At 42.4% G+C, this 21,331-nt stretch overlaps 9 non-coding genes across 9 annotated transcripts; all 9 read left to right on the top strand.

The window, feature by feature from the left end:
• The first annotated feature begins 3,925 nt into the window (after window positions 1–3,925).
• Window positions 3,926–3,999, top strand: trnan-guu (transfer RNA asparagine (anticodon GUU)). Its single transcript has one exon. It is a non-coding gene; the product is annotated as a tRNA-Asn (tRNA).
• Window positions 4,000–4,305: 306 nt separating this feature from the next.
• Window positions 4,306–4,379, top strand: trnan-guu (transfer RNA asparagine (anticodon GUU)). The gene has a single exon. It is a non-coding gene; the product is annotated as a tRNA-Asn (tRNA).
• Window positions 4,380–5,198: 819 nt separating this feature from the next.
• On the top strand, window positions 5,199–5,272 carry trnan-guu (transfer RNA asparagine (anticodon GUU)). The gene has a single exon. It is a non-coding gene; the product is annotated as a tRNA-Asn (tRNA).
• A 306-nt stretch (window positions 5,273–5,578) lies between these two features.
• On the top strand, window positions 5,579–5,652 carry trnan-guu (transfer RNA asparagine (anticodon GUU)). Its single transcript has one exon. It is a non-coding gene; the product is annotated as a tRNA-Asn (tRNA).
• Window positions 5,653–6,479: 827 nt separating this feature from the next.
• trnan-guu (transfer RNA asparagine (anticodon GUU)) lies at window positions 6,480–6,553 on the top strand. The gene has a single exon. It is a non-coding gene; the product is annotated as a tRNA-Asn (tRNA).
• Window positions 6,554–6,851: 298 nt separating this feature from the next.
• Window positions 6,852–6,925, top strand: trnan-guu (transfer RNA asparagine (anticodon GUU)). The gene has a single exon. It is a non-coding gene; the product is annotated as a tRNA-Asn (tRNA).
• A 306-nt stretch (window positions 6,926–7,231) lies between these two features.
• On the top strand, window positions 7,232–7,305 carry trnan-guu (transfer RNA asparagine (anticodon GUU)). The gene has a single exon. It is a non-coding gene; the product is annotated as a tRNA-Asn (tRNA).
• A 306-nt stretch (window positions 7,306–7,611) lies between these two features.
• On the top strand, window positions 7,612–7,685 carry trnan-guu (transfer RNA asparagine (anticodon GUU)). Its single transcript has one exon. It is a non-coding gene; the product is annotated as a tRNA-Asn (tRNA).
• A 306-nt stretch (window positions 7,686–7,991) lies between these two features.
• Window positions 7,992–8,065, top strand: trnan-guu (transfer RNA asparagine (anticodon GUU)). Its single transcript has one exon. It is a non-coding gene; the product is annotated as a tRNA-Asn (tRNA).
• Window positions 8,066–21,331: the final 13,266 nt, after the last annotated feature.

Below are 21,331 nucleotides of genomic sequence, written 5' to 3'. Positions count from 1 at the left end.
GAACAATCATGACCTTTTTTGCCTTTCTTTTAGGGTTAAGAATGCTTCAATGTCATCTTTGTCTTAGGTTGTAATATGTTAATGTATACAAGAAAAGGTCAAATTTTAATAGATCTAATATTGGCTGATTTATTAATGGGTCGGGCCATAAAAAGTATCATTTATTTTTTACATAAGCGCAAGTGGCTGCCACATTTGTGGAATTAAAAAAACATTCCATAATCACTTCAAATGCCTCTTAAATCCTCCACAACATATTAATTCACAAAAAAGACTGATGATTTAAATACATAACTCCTCTGCTCACACTGCTCTTCATATGAATAATATCCCATTTATGCTGTTTAAGTTGAAATCTTAGGATGAGTAAAATGTTACAATAATTTTCACACGTTGAATTTGAAACCCTTCGGAATTTTGACCCGCACGAGCTAATATGACAAATATGAATAAGAAAAATAATGAAGCAGTATGTTTTTACTCTAATCTAACTTTGAGGTTCTTGTTTTTTAACCGGATGTTCCATGTAAAAACATTTGAAAAAAAAAACTTTATTTTCTTATTTACTACTAATGTTATTTTATTTTGAAATCTATTTCAAAGAACTCATCATCCAGTTTTCAAAATTCTTGATGAGTCGTACTCAGGTTAAAATGACATTCCAACCATCCATCTATAACACTTAAAAAAAAAATCCTATTCAATGAGTTGTTTTAGTTAACACTTATATACTCATTTAGGAACTACAATTTTAAAATATTCATCACCTCTGTTTGAATCCTTGAAACAAACAAACAAACTAACTAACTAACTAACTAACTAACTAACTAACTAACTAACTAACTAACTAACTAACTAACTAACTAACTAACTAACAAAACGCACTGAGAATAAATAAGCAAAGGACACTTTAAAATTCATATCACAAAGACCAGAAAACATGCATGGCCAGTCTTTTAATGCTATGCTGTACTTTAATTCGGAAGACAAATTTGTGCCCATTTTCTTCAAATTGTAAGTTTGTAATTTTATTAGTAGTTAACTTTCTGAATTTTCTCATTAATCAAAGTCAAAGTCTGCTTTATTGTCAATCTCTTCACATGTCAAGACACACAAAGAAACCAAAATTATGTTTCCTCTATCCCACGGTGACGAGACATAGCACACGATAGACATACAAGTAAACGACACAAAATAAAAACAAGAAGGCACAAACAATAAATAACAAGAGTGATGAATAAATAAACAAATAACCCAATAAAGAAGAGGAGCAAAACGGAGCAAGTGTGCATACAGCAGACAGTAAGCATAGCGCAAAAGTACAGGACACTACGCAGAAAGGGGGAGAGAGTTCAGGATCCCAACAGCCTGGAGTATGAAGCTGTTGGTGAGTCTGGTGGTGCGGGAGCGCAGGCTCCTCTACCTCTTCCCAGAAGGCAAAGGATCGAACAAAGAGTGAGCGGGGTGAGCAAATACAGAATACAGAAATACAGAAATAAATACAGAAGTGAGATTTTAAATCAGTGGTTCTTAACCTTTTTCCTTGTTCACACCCCATTCAATTCACCAACCAGTTCTCGCACCCCTAACCCTAACCCTAAATAATTCTTATAATAATAATTGGTTTACTTTACAGCTATAAGGCTTAATTGGCATTATCCCTAATGCCAATTAACACAATGACTTCTTGATTTCCAGAATGTTTCACTTTTTCGGTTTTCCATAAAAATTATGAACAGAATCGGTGACAAAGGGCAGCCTCGGTGGAGTTACTGCCGGAACTGCGGCCCAAACTCTGGCATTGGTGATACAGGGACCGAACCGCCCTTATCAGTTGGCTCGATACCCCGTACTCCCGAAGCACCCCCCACAGAATCTCCCGAGGGACACGGTCAAACGCGTTCTCCAAGTCCACAAAACACATGTGGACTGGTTGGGCGAACTCCCATGCACCCTCGAGGATCCTGGTGAGGGTGAAGAGCTGGTCCACTGTTCCACGGCCAGGACGAAAGCCACACTGTTCCTCCTGAATCCGAGGTTCGACCTCCCAACGGACCCTCCTCTCCAGCACCCCTGAATAGACTTTACCAGGGAGGCTGAGGAGTGTAATTCCCCTGTAATTGGAACACACCCTCCGGTCCCCCTTCTTAAAGAGGGGAACCACCACCCCAGTCTGCCAATCCAGAGGCACTGTCCCCGATGTCCACGAAATGTTGTAGAGACGTGTCAGCCATGACAGCCCCACAACATCCAGAGGCCTTAAGAAATCCGGGCGGATCTCATCCACCCCCGGGGCCTTGCCACCGAGGAGTTTTTTAACTACCTCAGTGACTTCGACCCCAGAGATTGGAGAGTCCGGCTCAGAGTCCCCAGGCCCTGCTTCCACAATGGAAGGCGTGTAGGTGGAAATGAAGAGGTCTTCGAAGTATTCTCCCCACCGACTCACGATGTCCCGAGTCGAGGTCAGCAGCACGCCATCTCCACTGTAAACAGTGTTGACGTTGCACTGCTTCCCCCTCCTGAGACGCCGGACGGTGGACAGGAATTTCCTCGAAGCTGTCCGGAAGTCATTCTCCATGCCCTCGCCAAACTCCTCCCACGCCCGTGTTCTTGCCTCAGCAACCGCCGAAGCCGCGTTCCGCTTGGCCATCCGGTACCTGTCAGCTGCCTCCGGAGTCCCGCAGGCCAAAACGGCCCGATAGGACTCCTTCTTCAGCCGGTGTCCACCAGCGGGTTCGAGGATTGCCGCCACGACAGGCACCAATGACCTTACGGCCACAGCTCCGGTCGGCCGCCTCAACAATGGAAGCGCGGAACAAGGTCCACTCGGACTCAATGTCCCCCGCCTCCCCATGGGAAAAGCTCTGCCGGAGGTTGGAGTTGAAGCTCTTCCTGACAGGTGATTCTGCCAGACGCTCCCAGCAGACCCTCACAGAGTGTTTGGGTCAGCCAGGTCGGACCGGCATCTTCCCCCACCATCGGAGCCAGCCCACCACCAGGTGGTGATCAGTTGACAGCTCCGCCCCTCTCTTCGCCCGAGTGTCCAAAACATGCGGCCGCAAATCTGATGACACGACTACAAAGTCAATCATCGAACTAGGGTGTCCTGGTGCCAAGTGCACACATGGACACCCTTATGTTTGAACATGGTGTTCATTATAGAAAATCCGTGTCGAGCACAGAAGTCCAATAATAGAACACCGCTCGGGTTCAGATCGGGGGGGGCGTTCCTCCCAATCACGCCGTTCCAGGTCTCACTGTCATTGCCCACGTGAGCATTGAAGTCACCCAGTAGAACAATGGAGTCCCCAGAAGGAGCGCTCTCCAGCACTTCTTCCAGGGACTCCAAGAAAGGTGGGTTCTCTGAGGTGCCGTTTGGTGTATAGACACAAACAACAGTCAGGACTCGTCCCCCCACCCGAAGGCGGAGGGAGGCTACCCTCTCGTTCACCGGGGTGAACCCCAATGTGCAGGCGCCCAGGCGGGGGGCAATAAGTATACCCACACCTGCTCGACGCCTCTCACCGTGGGCAACTCCAGATTGGAAGAGAGTCCAGCCCCTTTCGAGAGGGCTTGTACCGGAACCCAAACTGTGCGTGGAGGCAACTCCGACTATATCTACTCAGAACTTTTCTGCCTCGCACACCAGCTCGTGCTCCTTTCCAGCCAGAGAGGTGACATTCCATGTCGCAAGAGCCAGCTTCTGCAGCCGGGGATCAGACCGCCAAGGTCCCTGCCTTTGGCCGCCGCCCAGCTTAGACTGCACCTGACCCCTTTGGCCCCTCCCACAGGTGGTGAGCCCATGGGAAGGGGGACCCGCGTTTCCTTTTTGGGTTGTGCCCGGCCGGGCCTCATAGGCGAAGGCCCGACCAGTGAATGAAACTACATAAATAGTTGTGGTTTATGATGACATTTTCAATAGTGAGTCTCTGTGGCGCAAATGGTTAGCGCGTTCGGCTGTTAACTGAAAGGTTGGTGGTTCGAGCCCACCCAGGGACGTTTCTCTTTAGTGTTGGGGTGATTTGATCTTTGGATATGGGTCACAGTCAACTATTCCTGTGGATGGAAACTATGCAAATGTGGTTGCTGAAGAGCACACAATTGATTTTCCACAATATACCCTTACGTGGTATGTTGACTTCAATTTTGTGAATTGAGAGTCAATGGGCATTCTTAAACAATTTTATCGTAACACCCGAAATTCAGATTCATCCCTCTGAGGCCCATAATACAGGATTGGCACCATTTTGCCCGCGTTGGGCAGGCCACTATCCCTTGAAAGGTGAATCAAGATCACAGAGGTAAGTCTCTGTGGCGCAATCGGTTAGCGCGTTCGGCTGTTAACCGAAAGGTTGGTGGTTCAACCCCACCCAGGGACGTCACCACATTGCATCAAAGTCACAGCTTTAACTTTCATTGTGAATGAACCTACATAAATGGTTGTGGTTAATGATGAGACTGTGTTTAAATTGCCAGTGCTCATTTCAGCTAATCAATTTATCAAGAGTTGACTTTCTTTACCAGTAGTGACAGCCTAAACTCTCTTCCATGACTCTGGCCAACTTGGTTCGTATGTTTGGCTCCTCATCAAAAGGTTGGTAGTTGCAGTCTACCTAATAATGTCTGTGTGTTGATGTCTAAATTTTTGGATTTGTATCGTGTGAGCAAGGCCTGATGCATTGTTTATTACAGGCTACTGTACAGTACTACGTCACACATTTTATGCAGTCTTGAATCCCATGTGTCATTTTCTGTTCCAAGTCTAAGCCATATTGGACAATTTCAGGTCAGAAGCCTTTAAAATCAAATTACAATTTTTAAAGCAAGTCTCTGTGGCGCAATCGGTTAGAGCGTTCGGCTGTTAACTGAAAGGTTGGTGGATCGACCCCACCCAGAGACGTCTTCAGTTTGCGTCAAAGCCACAGCTTTAACTTTCATTGTGAATGAAACTACATAAATGGTTGTGGTTAATGTTGAGACTGTTTAAATTGCCAGGTGTTCATATCTAAACTATGGATTTGCATCGTGTGAGCAAGGCCCGATGCATCGTTTATTACAGGCTACTGTACAGTACTACGTCACACAATTTATGCAGTCTTTATGCAGAATCCCATCTGTAATTCTCTGTTCAAACTCTAAGCCAGTGGACAATTTCAGATCAGAAGCCTTTAAAATCAGATTAACATTTTCAATAACAAGTCTCTGTGGCGCAATCGGTTAGCGCATTCGGCTGTTAACTGAAAGGTTGGTGGTTCGAGCCCACCCAGGGACGTCTTTATTTAGTGTTGCGAGGATTTGATCTTTGGATCTTGGTCACAGTCAACTGTTCCTGTGGTTGGGAACTATGCAAATTTCATTGGTGAAGAGCACACAATTAATTTTCCACAATATACCCTTACGTGATATGTCGACTTCAATTTTATGAATTGTGAGTCAATGGGCATTCTTAAATAATTTTATTGTAACACCCAAAATTCAGATTGATCTCTCTGATGCCCATGATAAAGGATTGGCACCATTTTGCCCGCGTTGGGCAGATCACTGTCCGTTGAAAGGTGAATCAAGATCATAGAGGCAAGTCTCTGTGGCGCAATCGGTTAGCGCGTTCGGCTGTTAACCGAAAGGTTGGTGGTTCAACCCCACCCAGGGACGACTTCAGTTTGCGTCAAAGTCACAGCTTTAACTTTCTTTGTGAATGAAACTACATAAATGGTTGTGGTTAATGATGAGAGTTTAAATTGCCAGGTGCTCATTTCAAGCTAGTCAGTTTAACAACAGTTGACTTTGTTTACCAGTAGTGACAGCCTAAACTCTCTTCCATGACTCTGGCCAACTTGGTCCATATGTTGGGCTCCTCATCAAAAGGTTGGTAGTTACAGTCTACCTAATAATTTCTGTGTTCATATCTAAACTATGGATTTCTATCGTGTGAGCAAGGCCCGATGCATCGTTTATTACAGGCCACTGTACAGTACTACGTCACACAATTTATGCAGTCTTTATGCAGAATCCCATCTGTAATTTTCTGTTCCAACTCTAAACCAGTGGACAATTTCAGATCAGAAGCTTTTAAAATCAGATAAACCTTTTTAATAGCAAGTCTCTGTGGCGCAATCGGTTAGCGCATTCGGCTGTTAACTGAAAGGTTGGTGGCTCGAGCCCACCCAGGGACGTCTCTCTTTAGTGTGGGGAGGATTTGATCTTTGGATCTTGGTCACAGTCAACTTTTCCTGTGGTTGGGAACTATGCAAATTTGATTGTTGAAGAGCACACAATTAATTTTCCACAATATACCCTTACGTGATATGTCGACTTCAATTCTCTGAATTGTGAGTCAATGTGCAATATTAAACAATTTTATTGTAACACCCAAAATTCAGATTCATCTCTCTGAGGCCCATGATAAAGGATTGGCACTTTTTTGCCCGCGTTGGGCAGATCACTGTCCGTTGAAAGGTGAATCAAGAGCACAGAGGCAAGTCTCTGTGGCGCAATCGGTTAGCGCGTTCGGCTGTTAACTGAAAGGTTGGTGGTTCGAGCCCACCCAGGGACGTCTCTCTTTAGTGTCGGGAGGATTTGATCTTGGTCACAGTCAACTTTTCCTGTGGTTGGGAACTATGCAAATTTGATTGTTGAAGAGCACACAATTAATTTTCCACAATATACCCTTACGTGATATGTCGACTTCAATTCTCTGAATTGTGAGTCAATGGGCAATCTTAAACAATTTTATTGTAACACCCAAAATTCAGATTCATCTCTCTGAGGCCCATGATAAAGGATTGGCACCTTTTTGCCCGCGTTGGGCAGATCACTGTCCGTTGAAAGGTGAATCAAGATTACTGAGGCAAGTCTCTGTGGCGCAATCGGTTAGCGCGTTCGGCTGTTAACTGAAAGGTTGGTGGTTCGAGCCCACCCAGGGACGTCTCTCTTTAGTGTTGGGAGGATTTGATCTTTGGATCTTGGTCACAGTCAACTGTTCCTGTGGTTGGGAACTATGCAAATTTGATTGTTGAAGAGCACACTATTAATTTTCCACAATATACCCTTACGTGATATGTCGACTTCAATTCTCTGAATTGTGAGTCAATGGGCAATCTTAAACAATTTTATTGTAACACCCAAAATTCAGATTCATCTCTCTGAGGCCCATGATAAAGGATTGGCACCTTTTTGCCCGCGTTGGGCAGATCACTGTCCGTTGAAATGTTAATCAAGATTACTGAGGCAAATCTCTGTGGCGCAATCGGTTAGCGCGTTCGGCTGTTAACTGAAAGGTTGGTGGTTCGAGCCCACCCAGGGACGTCTCTCTTTAGTGTTGGGAGGATTTGATCTTTGGATCTTGGTCACAGTCAACTGTTCCTGTGGTTGGGAACTATGCAAATTTGATTGTTGAAGAGCACACTATTTATTTTCCACAATATACCCTTACGTGATATGTCGACTTCAATTCTCTGAATTGTGAGTCAATGGGCAATCTTAAACAATTTTATTGTAACACCCAAAATTCAGATTCATCTCTCTGAGGCCCATGATAAAGGATTGGCACCTTTTTGCCCGCGTTGGGCAGATCACTGTCTGTTGAAAGGTGAATCAAGTTCACAGAGGCAAGTCTCTGTGGCGCAATCGGTTAGCGCGTTCGGCTGTTAACTGAAAGGTTGGTGGTTCGAGCCCACCCAGGGACGTCTCTCTTTAGTGTTGGGAGGATTTGATCTTTGGATCTTGGTCACAGTCAACTGTTCCTGTGGTTGGGAACTATGCAAATTTGATTGTTGAAGAGCACACAATTAATTTTTCACAATATACCCTTACGTGATATGTCGACTTCAATTCTCTGAATTGTGAGTCAATGGGCAATCTTAAACAATTTTATTGTAACACCCAAAATTCAGATTCATCTCTCTGAGGCCCATGATAAACGATTGGCACCATTTTGCCCGCGTTGGGCAGATCACTGTCCGTTGAAAGGTGAATCAAGATCACAGAGGCAAGTCTCTGTGGCGCAATCGGTTAGCGCGTTCGGCTGTTAACCGAAAGGTTGGTGGTTCAACCCCACCCAGGGACGTCTCCACTTTGTTGGGAGGATTTGATCTTTAGACCATTGTCACACTCAACTATCCCTGTGGATGGAAACTATGCAAATGTGGTTGCTGAAGAGCACACAATTAAGTTTCCACAATAAAAGAAAACCCATGCTGGCAGAGGGACAACATGCAAACTCCACACACGGAGGTGTCACATGCGGAATAGAGCATGGTGACCAAATGCAGCTTGGACCAGGGTTTATTGAGGGAAGAGGGTGGCGGGAGAGAGAATGAGGGGAACAAACAAGCATCGTAGGACTAACCGGCAGGAACTAAAAAGACAGGCAAACCGGAGGGACAATAAGACGGGCAGGCAGCGCGCTAACATATACGGGCTATCAGAGACTTAACAGAGGCAGACTGACTGAACAACAGAGAGGACAGACTAACAGAGGTTTAACAGAATAACAGAGGGGACAGCGGTTTAACAGAACAGGCTAGCAGACCAACAGAAGCTTAACAGAATAACAGCAGGGACAGACTAACAGAGCTGACTGTCAGGGGTAGCAACAGAGCGATCCGACAGGGAGTGATGCACAGACAGGATTTAAATAAAAGACTGGTAACGAGAGGCAGGTAACGGCGATGACAGTGATTACAGGTAGGACAGGCAGGTGCAGATGCAGGACAGAGACGCGAACGGAAACTATGACAACACTGACACACAAGGAAACGACGAGGAGTGGACGCAAGACGTGACAGGAGGTGGTGTTAAACCCGCACCCTCCTAACGGAGGCGGACGTGCTACCCAATGCCCCACTGTGCCGCAATTATTAAACTTTTAATTAATCTTGCAGCATTACATCATGAATTTTATCCACGTTGCTTTCTTTCACGGCTCGTCACTTTGCAGAACTAATTGGTAAAGACAGAGTCGAAATTATATATATATACTATATATATATATATATATATAGATACACTATGCCTGATGAACCAGAAACTGTGTATACACAAAAACACTCAAGGGCAACAAGGAGGCAGAAGAGCACCAACAAACTACTATGGAATTATTTAGTGTGGGGGTTACTTAAAAAAAAAGTTCTCAGCATCTCAGAAAAACCCATTAGTGATTTAAAAGCAAACAGCTACGGTTTAACTTCCACCTTTGGCTACTTTCTTTAGTTTTCCATCCATCCATTTTCTGTACCGCTGTATCCCCACGGGGGTCGCAGGCTTGCTGGAGCCTATCCCAGCTGTCATCGGGCAGTAGGCGGGGGACACCCTGAACCGGTTGCCAGCCAATCACAGGGCACATCAAAGCAGGTCAGAGGAATCCAAGCTTGGAAACACTATCAAAGTCCTAAAACACAGAGGGGAGTCAATTGTTCCAGTGGCAACAAAGATGCAGACACACTGTATGCGCGAACAACAAGCCTGTGCATGTCAGATAATTGTGTTTCTTTTTGAATGTTTGAACATCTGTGAATTTGCAGGTCAGACACTACATATTCCACAGGCATGTGAGTAAATGTAACATTTTGGCGGGTTGTGTACTGTTGGTGAAGCAAACACATCACTTGCTCCCCTTTCTCCAGTATACAGACAAATCCTTGGCAACCTTTTAGTCCAAGCAGAGACTGACACAGATGGTCAAAAGTGGAAGACTAAGAATTATTTCAAGCTCCAAGGCCCCTCTGCATGCGGAAATGTTCTCTGCACCTAGAAAGATCACCTGGTTCTGATCTTTTCTCACCAATCAATCAATATGATATAATGTCAATACTCAAGCTGTTGGTGTAATGTCGTAATAGGAATATACGACCTTTGGGCGGTGGGTGAGCGTATATGGGCCAGGTGTGTCCCAGCACACGTCAGAACGAGTCAGCTGAGTTGGTTGGTGATGGCACGGCTGTCAGAGCAGCTAAAATGATTCAAAACGTACAATATGTTGTTTCACATTCGTAGAGTGCTAGATTTACTTTACTAGAGCATTTGGAGTGCTGCAGAGAAAAGGCTATGAGTCATTTTACAACTTCTTTTTTTAAGCGTCTCTTCGCCCAAAGTGCACACATACATTCTATGAAGGTACGTAAGTGACACAGTGAAACTAAATGTATATTGTGCATTACTACTACTACTACTACTACTACATCTACTCCTACTACATCTCCTACTACTACTACTACTACTAAAAATGTGGCTTTTTGCAAACATTTATAAACACCCTTTTCCCTTCAATAAACCCTGGTCCAAGCTGCATTTCGTCGCCCTGCTCCATTCCGCACGTGACAATAGGCTCCGGCACCCCCCATCACACTTGTGAGGATGAGCGGTAGGTCTGAGGTAGTACTTGTATTCACTAACCGCTACAGCTTTCATTTTTTATTGTGTGGCCAGCTGCTCCAAACAGCTCCTTCAGCTTGTTGAAGTTTCGCCACCACCACCACCATCTCTCAGATTTCCTCATATCTAAAACCAGGTGGGAGTGATGATGTGTACACTGTGTTCATATTAGACCCTATTGTATCATACAAATGTTCTGTGCCTTTTTGGTAGCCAAACTAAAAAGTGGCCGTTCAGTAGCTCTGTCGATGTGATGATGTGTATTTCATCACGAGGGAGGAAAGAGCTATGGCTAACTTACAATTTGAGTCAACATCCATCCATCCATCCATCCATCCATTTTCTATACCGCTTGTCCCCAAGGGGGTCGCCAGCGTGCTGGAGCATATCCAAGCAGTCATCGGGCAGGGCACACAGAGATGAACAACCATCCGCATTTGCACTCACACCTGGTGGCAATTCGGAGTGCTCAATTGGCCATGTTTTTGGGATGTGGGAGGAAACAGGAGTGCCTGGAGAAAACCCACGCGGGCACGGGGAGAACATGCAAACGCCACACAGGGAGGGCCGGAGGTGCAATCGAACAGTGCGCCACTGTGCCTGAGTCAATATTGATATAAGTAATTTTGTCAATATTGCTGCATTTAGGTAACTGCATATAAGCTTCTAGACACTATTAAATTTAAGTGTGAGTTTAATGTGACCAACTTTTTTTCAGCTGTGCATACAATCCACTTCAGAGAGTCTAATGCTAATGTATCAATGTTAAATATCTTCATTATTATACATATATGTACGTACTTGTGGAAGGACGCACACAACACAGTTTACACTGGTCATGTGCAAGCACCTCATAATGCTGTGGCAAGGCAGGGTTAAAGGTTCTGGGGGAGGGGTGGATGAACCATGGATGTGGGCAAGTGAGGAGAAAGAACAAATTAAAAAGGAGGAAGAAAAAGGAGACAAGATACTAGAAGAGACAGATGGGATAGCGGTAAAGACTGAAGCACTTAAGGATGAGAGCAAAGGAGCGATTGTGAGAGGCGATGGAAAAGGGAGCGTAAATTGACTGCTATGTGTCACATGGAAACAGTCTCTAATTGGCCAATCAGCCCATACCAGTTTGAGACTATTTACTCTGACAGTACTCTAGCACCTGTACCCCAGCAACAGGCACACACGCAATTCTTCAAATATAACACCTGCCACCGTTAACATGTCTTCATTTTCTCCCTCTCTTTTGGCATACAATTAGGGAAATATTTTACAGAAGGGAGTGGGAGGGAGAGAGAGAGAGAGAGAGAGAGAGAGAGAGAGAGAGAGAGAGAGAGAGAGAGAGAGAGAGAGAGAGAGATTGAGAGAGAGAGCTTCTAAAGCAGGGTTTTCAACTGGTTTTGTCCAAGGAACCACCAATATAACCGAGACACAATTCGGGGACCACTGCTTGGGCAGAATATTATTTTATTTTGGACCGAAAAAGGATAGACCTATACAGGCTATTTATTTGCTTCTGTGTTTATTTTGGGAATCTCAGCTACATTTGACACAATTTGGATGGGTAAATGATTGACAAAATTAGCTGGAAAATAAATCAAGTCTAAATAATGAATACATTTTATTTTTAAAAATGTTACAATTAGTTTACATTTCCAATTTTGCAGACCATTTGTAATGGATCACTAAAGGGCCGCGGACCAACCGTTGACAATCCCAGTTCTAAAGGAAACAGAAAAGTAAACCGTCGGCTACAGTCCAACAGTGATGCATTCTTTTTAGTGATACTGTATTAGAAAATTATTACATATTCTAAAATAGGCTCTGTTTGTGTCATAATATAAACACTCAAATGGCTCATACATTGGGCTAATAAGCAATTAATATTATTCAGTCAGGTGTCACATGCAAATAATTTATTCAACAAACAGCACATGAGTAAATAAATGGTCGAGCACAGTGGTTCTAGAACTCATGGGCTTTCTCTAGTGCAACACAGAATAATCACTGCCTTAAGTCTGATTTGCATGGCAAGATTTCCAAATTATCGTCCGACTGTAAAAGACCCCCCAAGTAAAAAATATTCACAGTTTTGAAGGTACTGTGTGTGGTGTGCAGCCACATGAGAAGAGCAACTCATTACACATGGACATTCCCACATTGGACAGGAAATCTCACAAAACCTCCCAAGAGTAAACGTGACTTCAGACTCAACAAACATGGCGGACAAAGAAGCAAGGTTTTGTTTGTTTTTTAGCAGAAAAAAAGGGGTGGATATGGCGCGAGCACAGATTTTCTGTTGCGCCATGACTTCTTTTGATTTTGAATTGCCCATCGTACTTCCTCGTCATCTCGCTTTTGATTGGCTGCATGTCACTGTCAACTGGGACAGCACGCATAGTGTAAAGTCGGGCCAAAACAATTCAACATGTTGAATATCCCCGATTTGAGGTCAGACTGAGCAGGCTAGATCAGTCTGAGCGCATCACACGTTGCAGGATTGTCTGATAAGATTATCTTTGGAGCCATTATGAGTATGGGGGTTGACCTGAAATTGTGAAGATTTAGGGCTAAATTCGAGCTAATAATCCTGCCTTGTGAACGGTGTTTAAGGGTGCTAACTCAAGTCTGGTTTCTGGGATCTGCTGTCCCGCCTGTTTTAGAAGAGGCCCTCCTCAACATACCTGATCCAAATGATTTGCTCATCAGCAAGCTGCGTAAAAGCTTGATCATGTGAATTTTTTCTTCTTCATTTTGCTAGTTTTCTTGTTTTCATAAAGCAACTTGAGGCTGTCATGGTATTATTATATATATATATATATATATATATATATATATATATATATATATATATATATATATATATATATATATATATATATATATATACGGTAGTGTATATATTTATTTAGATTAAATTATTTATAGATTATATATATAATCTTCTGTGTGAAAAATCTTATAATATATATGTATACATATATTCATAGATTATATATAATCTTATACAAATATAAGATATAATTTATAATATTTAATTCATAATATTTTATTATAATAATATTTACACTACCGTTCAAAAGTTTGGGGTCACCCAAACAATTTTGTGACCCCAAACTTTTGAACGGTATATATATATATATATATATATATACACGATATTTCAACAGAGACAGCACAAAATCCTGTAGCATTCTTTTCATCTTCAACTATACTTAATTGTTGGAGCCAATTTAATTTCCTTGTCTTAAATTCTTATTTTTGTTTAAGATTTGCTGGCCTTGGGCCATGGACTTTTATTTGACAAACCCTTTGGGCACCTGGTTAGTCACCCGACCAATCACCTGGTTAGGTAAAGATGGCTGCTCCTAGCCAGTCTCAGTTAGAGAGTAGTGATACAGTTTTTTTACCGTTTTTAGTTTATCAAAGGCTGCTCAAGCTACTTCAAGCTTGTTCCAAGCTTGTATTTTTTTGGGAAACTTGAAAACTTTGAACTTAGAAAACCAACTTTAGTTTACTTCTTGGAACCCTTTTCGCTGAAACCTTAGTTGGATTACAAACAATTTGGATTTGCACCTGTGTCCCACCTGCTTGCCTACCTGCCATTCCCCCTCTCCCCTTCCTTTGCCTGGCCTACCACCCTTGCCTGCCTGCCATTGCCTCTCTCCCTCTGCCTGCATGCCTGCTTGCCTCCATTTTGGACATTCTACCTCTACCTTCAAAAAGGTATGAGCAACAGCTGACACACTGTTTTAAGATGAGCATGTGACAAGAACTATACAACATCTAACCTTTGAAATTTAAACTGAACTAAAACTGACACACACAATAATAGTTTATCCAAACTGTGCCTTTTAAAATCAGGAGGTATTCTTATACAAGTGAAGTACATAACTGTTTGATATATATTGGTTATTTGCACAAAGGGCTGAATGTGAATTCCTCGAAGAGTGATTTCTCATTGAAGAATGATTCCGGATCAATGCTCTCTGGCACGCACAAGAGTATGAATGCAACAAAAGCCATAAAATAGATATGTGCCCTCTTACAGTGGTTGAATAATATTTCAAAATACAAAGCATAGTCAGATATGGCACTTTCCTATCTTCTTTCACACACACGAACACGCAAACACACACACACACACACACACACACACACGCACACACACACACACACATTCAAATAAAAACAATCCCACACACAGGCAGATACTCTAAGGGGGATGAATTACTGAGTGAATGGAATCTGACGTAACCCATCGTGGAAGTGGGACACAAGGGGGAGACAGGTCATCTGGGAAATAACAGTGCAGTTGCTGGGCCTTTTTGCCGCATCAATAATGTTTTCTTTCTTACCTGGGTATTCTTTTTTATCTTATTTCATACAGGATATCCTTCCTTTATGAGGCATGTGCAATACTAGTCAAACTGCAACGATTAGGAGAATAAAAGTGTAATTTCAAACTGATCAAAAATAAAATAAATATCTACGTAGTGATTCCGAACGAGATCCACCAGCAAGCCACAAAGCTCTCCATGTGTGTTTGAGCTGCATGTGTCACATGCAAGGATTAGCACACTTACAGTCAAGTTTAATTCAGCCGGTTTGTGTTGAAGGTCAGACTCAAAATGCGAATTTATCTGTTGTTCTCTGCTCTTTTTCACGTCACCTTACTCTTCAAGCTCTGGGCTATTTGAGAAATCACTTGCACAACAACAGCCTAGGCTAGCTCCAACCCTGGTCGCCATGGTATTGAAAGACCATTGGCCTAGTGAATAGGGGGCAGATGAGGAGCATAGGAAATAAAAAAGCAATTTTAAGTGGATCTTTAAAATTATGAGTTAAGTGTATTATACCTCTTTATCCTTTGGGTAGTTTGACATTTTAGTGGTATGAACAGTCACTTTTAACCTGTGGGAGAAAAAGTCTTCTTTATTCTCTATGTGAGATAAATTGAGACAGTGAGTGTCAGAGAGAAACATTTCTTAAACACGTCAGTCAGGTTTTTCTATGTTGACTCTCACTCTGAAGGCTCAATTTTCATAGACAAAAAAATGCGGACAGGCGTAAAAACCGCCACATTTTGATTTTAGTGAAGGGGTAAACACCCTTTTGAGTGTTTGTGCCATGCTGGGTGTTCTAGTGTAACAAGGGTATCTTATTTTGGTGGAAGAAAGATGACAAATCTTTAGACAAGCTGAAAGGAGGCCTAAGTTGTCATACAGGCGGTGGAACACGGTTTGGATGGATTCGATCGAGGAGCAGGCAGACAAATTCTGAGCTCTCCAGATGTGTGTGGTGGAAGTTGTCATATTTCATTCATACATATGACAAGAGCGTGCATCAAACCCTCTGAATCGTAGAATTCTATTCATTGAATGTATTATTATTATTAATATTATAATTGTCCATCCACCTTCTGTACAGCTTGTCCCCACAGGATCGCGGGCGTGCTAGAGCCTATCCCGGCAGTCATCGGGCAGTAGGTGGGGGACACCCTGAACTGGTTGCCAGCCAATCGCAGGGCACACAGAGACAAACAACCATTCGTACTCGCACTGTCACCTATGGGCAGTTTGGAATGCTCAATCAGCCTACCATGCATGTTTTTTGGGATATGGGAGGAAACCGGAGTTCCTGGAGAAAACCCATGCAGGCACAAGGAGAACATGCAAACTCCTCACAGGGAGGGCAGGAGGTGGAATCGAACCCACGCTCTCCAAACTGTGAGGTGGACATGGTAACCAGTGCGCCACTGAGACGCATTATTATTATTATTATTATCGTTCATATATTTTTAAATTCATGCATCTGGTCATGGCAGTGTGTTGTCACAAATGAACCCGAAGTGGGCTGGAAAACGGTCTCTAAGTGCTCACTTCACATTATCCAACATTACATCATTGTGAAGTAGAGATCTTGTAGTTCCATGTAAATGTACTTTCTATGTAGAACAATCTGCTGCAAGTCAGTTTATGCTTCCAATATGTGGAAGTCACATGCAAAGGTTTGGGCACCCCTGATAATTTTCAAGATTTTGCTTTATTATTCATTAGTTGTTTGGATCAGCAATTTCAGTTAAATATATCATATACGTAGCAGACAAAAACAGTCATATTTGAGAAGTGAAATGAAGTTGAAAGTATTTACAGAAAGTGTGCAATCATAACTTGAACAAAAGTAGGCAGAAAAAGGTTATACCACTTCTTTTGGTTGGAGGCAAATTTTATATTTAACGACTTGGGGATAAACAACTCACCCTTAGTATTTCACAACACAAAAAACGCTACTATATTCTAATAATAATAATAATAATAATACAGTTTTTAGTGACCATAACTGAAATGGGTGGGAGTGATTCACGACAGCCTATGCCAACAGGTGTGATCACAACTATATTGTTATTGCCCCACATGAGGAGCTATTTTTCAAAACCAGATTAATTCCAAATTAAAATTGAACTTGTTATCACATTCAATGGCTGAGCGTATTCTCTCTCTTTTTTTTTTATATGCTCAGACTAAGAAAGTGAATTACAGGACAGAATTGATGTTTGTAAAATGTCCTCTTCTAGCAGAAGTAATCTAATTTTCTTAAAATAATCAAAATGGCTTTTTAGCCTTTCAAAGAAATAGACATTAAATTATTTTTCTTTGATGATGTGACTGCTGCGTGACGCACAAGAAGAAATCTGTACAGTAATTGAGTTGAGAAATGTAATTTGAAAGGCTGATGATGAAGCCAACTCCATGAGTGAAAAATACAATCACTGTTACTGTTTGCATGGGAACTTGTGTGGGTTGTCGAGTTCGCACTTGTTTTTTGAAACTCAACAAGTACCTTTGCCTTTAGTCTTTCTGGCACCAAACGGTTTGTGCATTGGAAAACTCTGCAGCGGGGCAGTGAGGTGAACCATGAATCAACTCAAACAGTTGTGTCAAAAGTGTCATTCTGATGCAAGTATTTAACCAGTTTTTTTTTTCATATTATTATTCTTTTTCCTTTTTTTTAACCCAATATTTTTCTCCTGCAGCCATCACCCATATATATATATATATATATATATATATATATATATATATATATATATATATATATATATATATATATATATATATATATATATATATATATATATATATATCCACACACAAACACGTGCACACACTAACACACGCACACACATCAAATAATGTTGACTCATTTTGGATTGCAAGAAGACTTTGCCTGCTCCTTCAGCACCCTGGTCAGCGGTTTTCCTCAGACAAAAACAGATGAGAAACGAGACAAGAGACTAGACGAGAACAATCCAACAGGGGACAGGACTTATAAGAGGCAGGTGAGGGTGATTACACTTATCATGGGCACACAGGGGAGAGCACGCAGACACGCAAACGGAAATTATGACAAAATGTACACATAATGGAATGACCAGAGACGAGTCGTGACAGTGTTGAGAAGGTGGAGGGAATATTAGGAGGAGCTGATGAATGAAGAAAATGACAGAGAAAAAAGGTTGCAAGATGCGTTGAGAGTAAATCAGGAAATGCAAGATGAAGAGAATGAAGAATGGAACAGCAGTTGGCCCAGATGACATTTCAGTGGAGGCATGGAAATATCTAGGAGATGTTGCAGTGGCGTTTCCTGCCAGATTGTTTGGTAAAATCTTGGAAAGTGGAAAGATGGCTGAGGAGTGGAGACGGAATATACTGGTTCCTATTTTTAAGAACATGGGTGATGTGCAGCACTGCAGAGGCATGACGTTTATCAGCCACAGCACAAAGTTGTGGGAAAGCGTAATAGAAGCGAGGCTTAGATAACAGGTAGATCTGTGATCAGCAATATATCGAGAAAGAGCACCATTGATGCATTGTTTGCTCTGAAAATACTGATGGAGAAGTATATAGAAGGCCAGAAGGAGTTACATTGTGTCTTTGTGGATTTAGAGAAAGCTTATGACAGAGTACCAAGAGAAGAGTTGTGGTATTGTTTGAGGAAGTCTGGACTTGCAGAGAAGTATGTGAGAGTAGTGCAGGACATGTACAAGGATAGTGTGACAGCGATGAGATGCGTGATAGGAATGACAGATCCATTCAAGGTGGAGGTGGGATTACAATAAGGATCAGTTTTGAGGCCTTTCTTGTTCGCAGTGCAGATGGACAGGCTGACAGATGAGATCAGACAGGAGTCTTCATGGACTATGATGTTTGCAGATGACATTCTGATCTGTAGTGAGAGTACAGAACAGGTCGAGTCTAACCTGGAGAGGTGCACATATGCTCTGGAGAACAGGGGGAATGAAAGTCAGTAGGAGCAAAATTGAGTACATGTGTGTGTGAATGAGTGGGAGCCTGGTGGAATAGTGTGGTTACAAGGAGTAGAGGTGGAGAAAGTAGATGAGTTTAAATACTTGGAGTCAACTGTCTAAAGAAATGGCAAGAAGTGAGAGCAGGCAGGGTGGAGTGGGTTGAGAATGGTGGCAGGAATGATATGTGACCAAATAATATCTGCAAAAGTCAAGGGCCAAGTCGACAAGGCAATAGTGCAACCAGCTATGTTGTATGGCTTATAGACAGTGGCACTAACAAAAAGACAGGAGGCAGAGCTGGAGGTGACCCAGATGATTATGTTGGGGAGTGACGAGGATAGACAGGATTAGGAATATACATATCAGAGGGACAACTCAGGTGGGATGGTTTGGAGACAAAATCAGAGAGCCAAGATTGAGATGGTCTGAAAATGTGCTGAGGAGGAATCTGGGGTACAACCTAGGGAGTAGGATGCTGAGGATGGAGCCGCCAGACTCAAGAGAACCATGAGGCCAAAGAGGAAGTTTATGGATGTGGTGTGAGAGAAAATGCAGGTGGTTGGTATGTCAGAGGAAGTCTCATAGGACAGAGTGAGTTAGAAACGATTGATCTGCTGTGGCAACCCTTAAAGGTATCACCTGAAAGAAAGAGGAAGATGATGACTCACTGTTGGTGTGGGGGGTGCACTTGCCTGACTTGTGTGTGTGTAGTGTAGATGTGAATAGTTGTTCATTTCTACAGGATATGTGCGCTGCTATTGGCTGGCGACCAGTGCAGGGTGTATCGTTCACCTGAAGTTCTTTGGGAAAGCCATGAACAGGATGAGTGGTGTTAAAACTGGCTGGAAACCAGTTCAGGGTGTACCCTGCCTGCTGCCTGAAGTAAGCTAGATAGGCTCAAGCACGTCCGCGACCCCCGTGAGGAAAAGAAAATGGATGGATAGATGGATGGATACAGGGTTAAATCGTGGCCCATAACAAAACATTTAATTTGTGTGTGTGTGTGCGCGCGCGCGCGACATGTATGCAATAATTAAACCATCTGGATATTAAACTAGCTCAGCCTCAGGACACGACAACAGCAGTGTGGTTTGGATATCTGTGGTCGCTATTTGTGTCTGTCACTATCATACATGTCATGAGGACAAGCAAACTGGCTGAGAGAGTGAGATTCTAGCTTTTGTCTCTATCACTCTGCACTAATCCAATTGTCCAAACAGAAAGAGAGGGGGAGAGAGAGGTAGGCAGAGAGAGAAACAGAAATGATGCATTCAGCGATTGGCTGCTTTCCAACTCTAAATGGCAAGCTGGATGAGGATAAGTGAACGGGTGAGGAAACTGGAAACACACCCAGCTACCCTCATACACACACTCGAGCAGAACACACATGCAGAGGCCTCACCAGCACACCTCTCATGGCCACACCTACATCCTCCATACTGTACATACTACATACACGTTCCACACACACAGAATCAGCTTGTATATGCTCACTCATTCATAAAGTAAGGACACATTTCTTGGCATCCCAGAATAAAAACAATGTTTTGCTTGAATTTAACACAATTGTGAAGACAGGATTGGTGTCCCCCCCCCCTTTACTAGCCCACAGCTTTGTTGAAGGCTGAATTGCATGAAAGCAAATTCCCCGACGTGGCATGGTAAGAACCACAGTGCCACCTACTGGCTGAATTGAATGTAATGTGATTTAAAACAGCCGAAGTAGCCATAATTCAAGTTCACGTTCAGGAGCCACCACATTATGCACACTTGCACACTAATGAGGTCTAGGAGGACAGATGCCTGACTTTGCCCCTTGTATGGAGCAAAACAGATGATGCAGGTGTACCGAATGTTACACTATTTTGCATTATTCTTGCTCATTAAGCTATATTAATGAATGCCTCTGCATGAGACTCAATAAAAAGGGGGCAACAATCAGTAGAATAACCTCCCAGGCACAGAGTACAGTACAGTATGTGTGGTGTAATAAAGAAATTAGCACATATATAGAGTACAGATTAAAAGTTAGACCTGAGATCAGGAACATGGAAAAAAAAGTCACATAATTTACCAAAATATAAACACACCATTCAGCAAAACAGAAATATATACACATATATATATATATATATATATATATATATATATATATATATATATATATATATATATATATATATATATATATATATATATATATATATATATATATATATATATGTATAACTGTATAGGTGTGTGTGCGTGTGCACGTGTGCGCGTACGTGCGTGCGTGTGAATGCAGTAGTTTTTATTTTCATTACCATAAGCAACATAGTTCACAATCCTATTTTGAAAATGTTTTCACAACCAAGTCCGCGGTTTTTAATTTTTTTTTATGTGACACACAATGCTACTAAAAACGAGCGAGTCCTTGTGGCTGCTCACTCAGTTCAAATTTAAACTCGTGGTATCTGGAAGTCAGCATTTAACGTGCCTTTTGCTAACCCCAAATTAGGTTCAGCTTTTCTCGTAAGCTTATCTTTTTATTTTGGTATTCACATCCAACAGCACACATCATGGTCCTCGGGGAGCTTTCACAGCATTAGATGGATTTCATTCTCATTCATATTGGTCAGGGCAGATATACAAAACAATTTTGAAGGCATTATG

Source organism: Syngnathus typhle, linkage group LG3, assembly GCF_033458585.1.
Source record: "Syngnathus typhle isolate RoL2023-S1 ecotype Sweden linkage group LG3, RoL_Styp_1.0, whole genome shotgun sequence".
Taxonomy (NCBI): domain Eukaryota; kingdom Metazoa; phylum Chordata; class Actinopteri; order Syngnathiformes; family Syngnathidae; genus Syngnathus; species Syngnathus typhle.
Note: the sequence above shows the minus strand (reverse complement) of the source record. Positions and strands in the feature narration are given on the sequence as shown.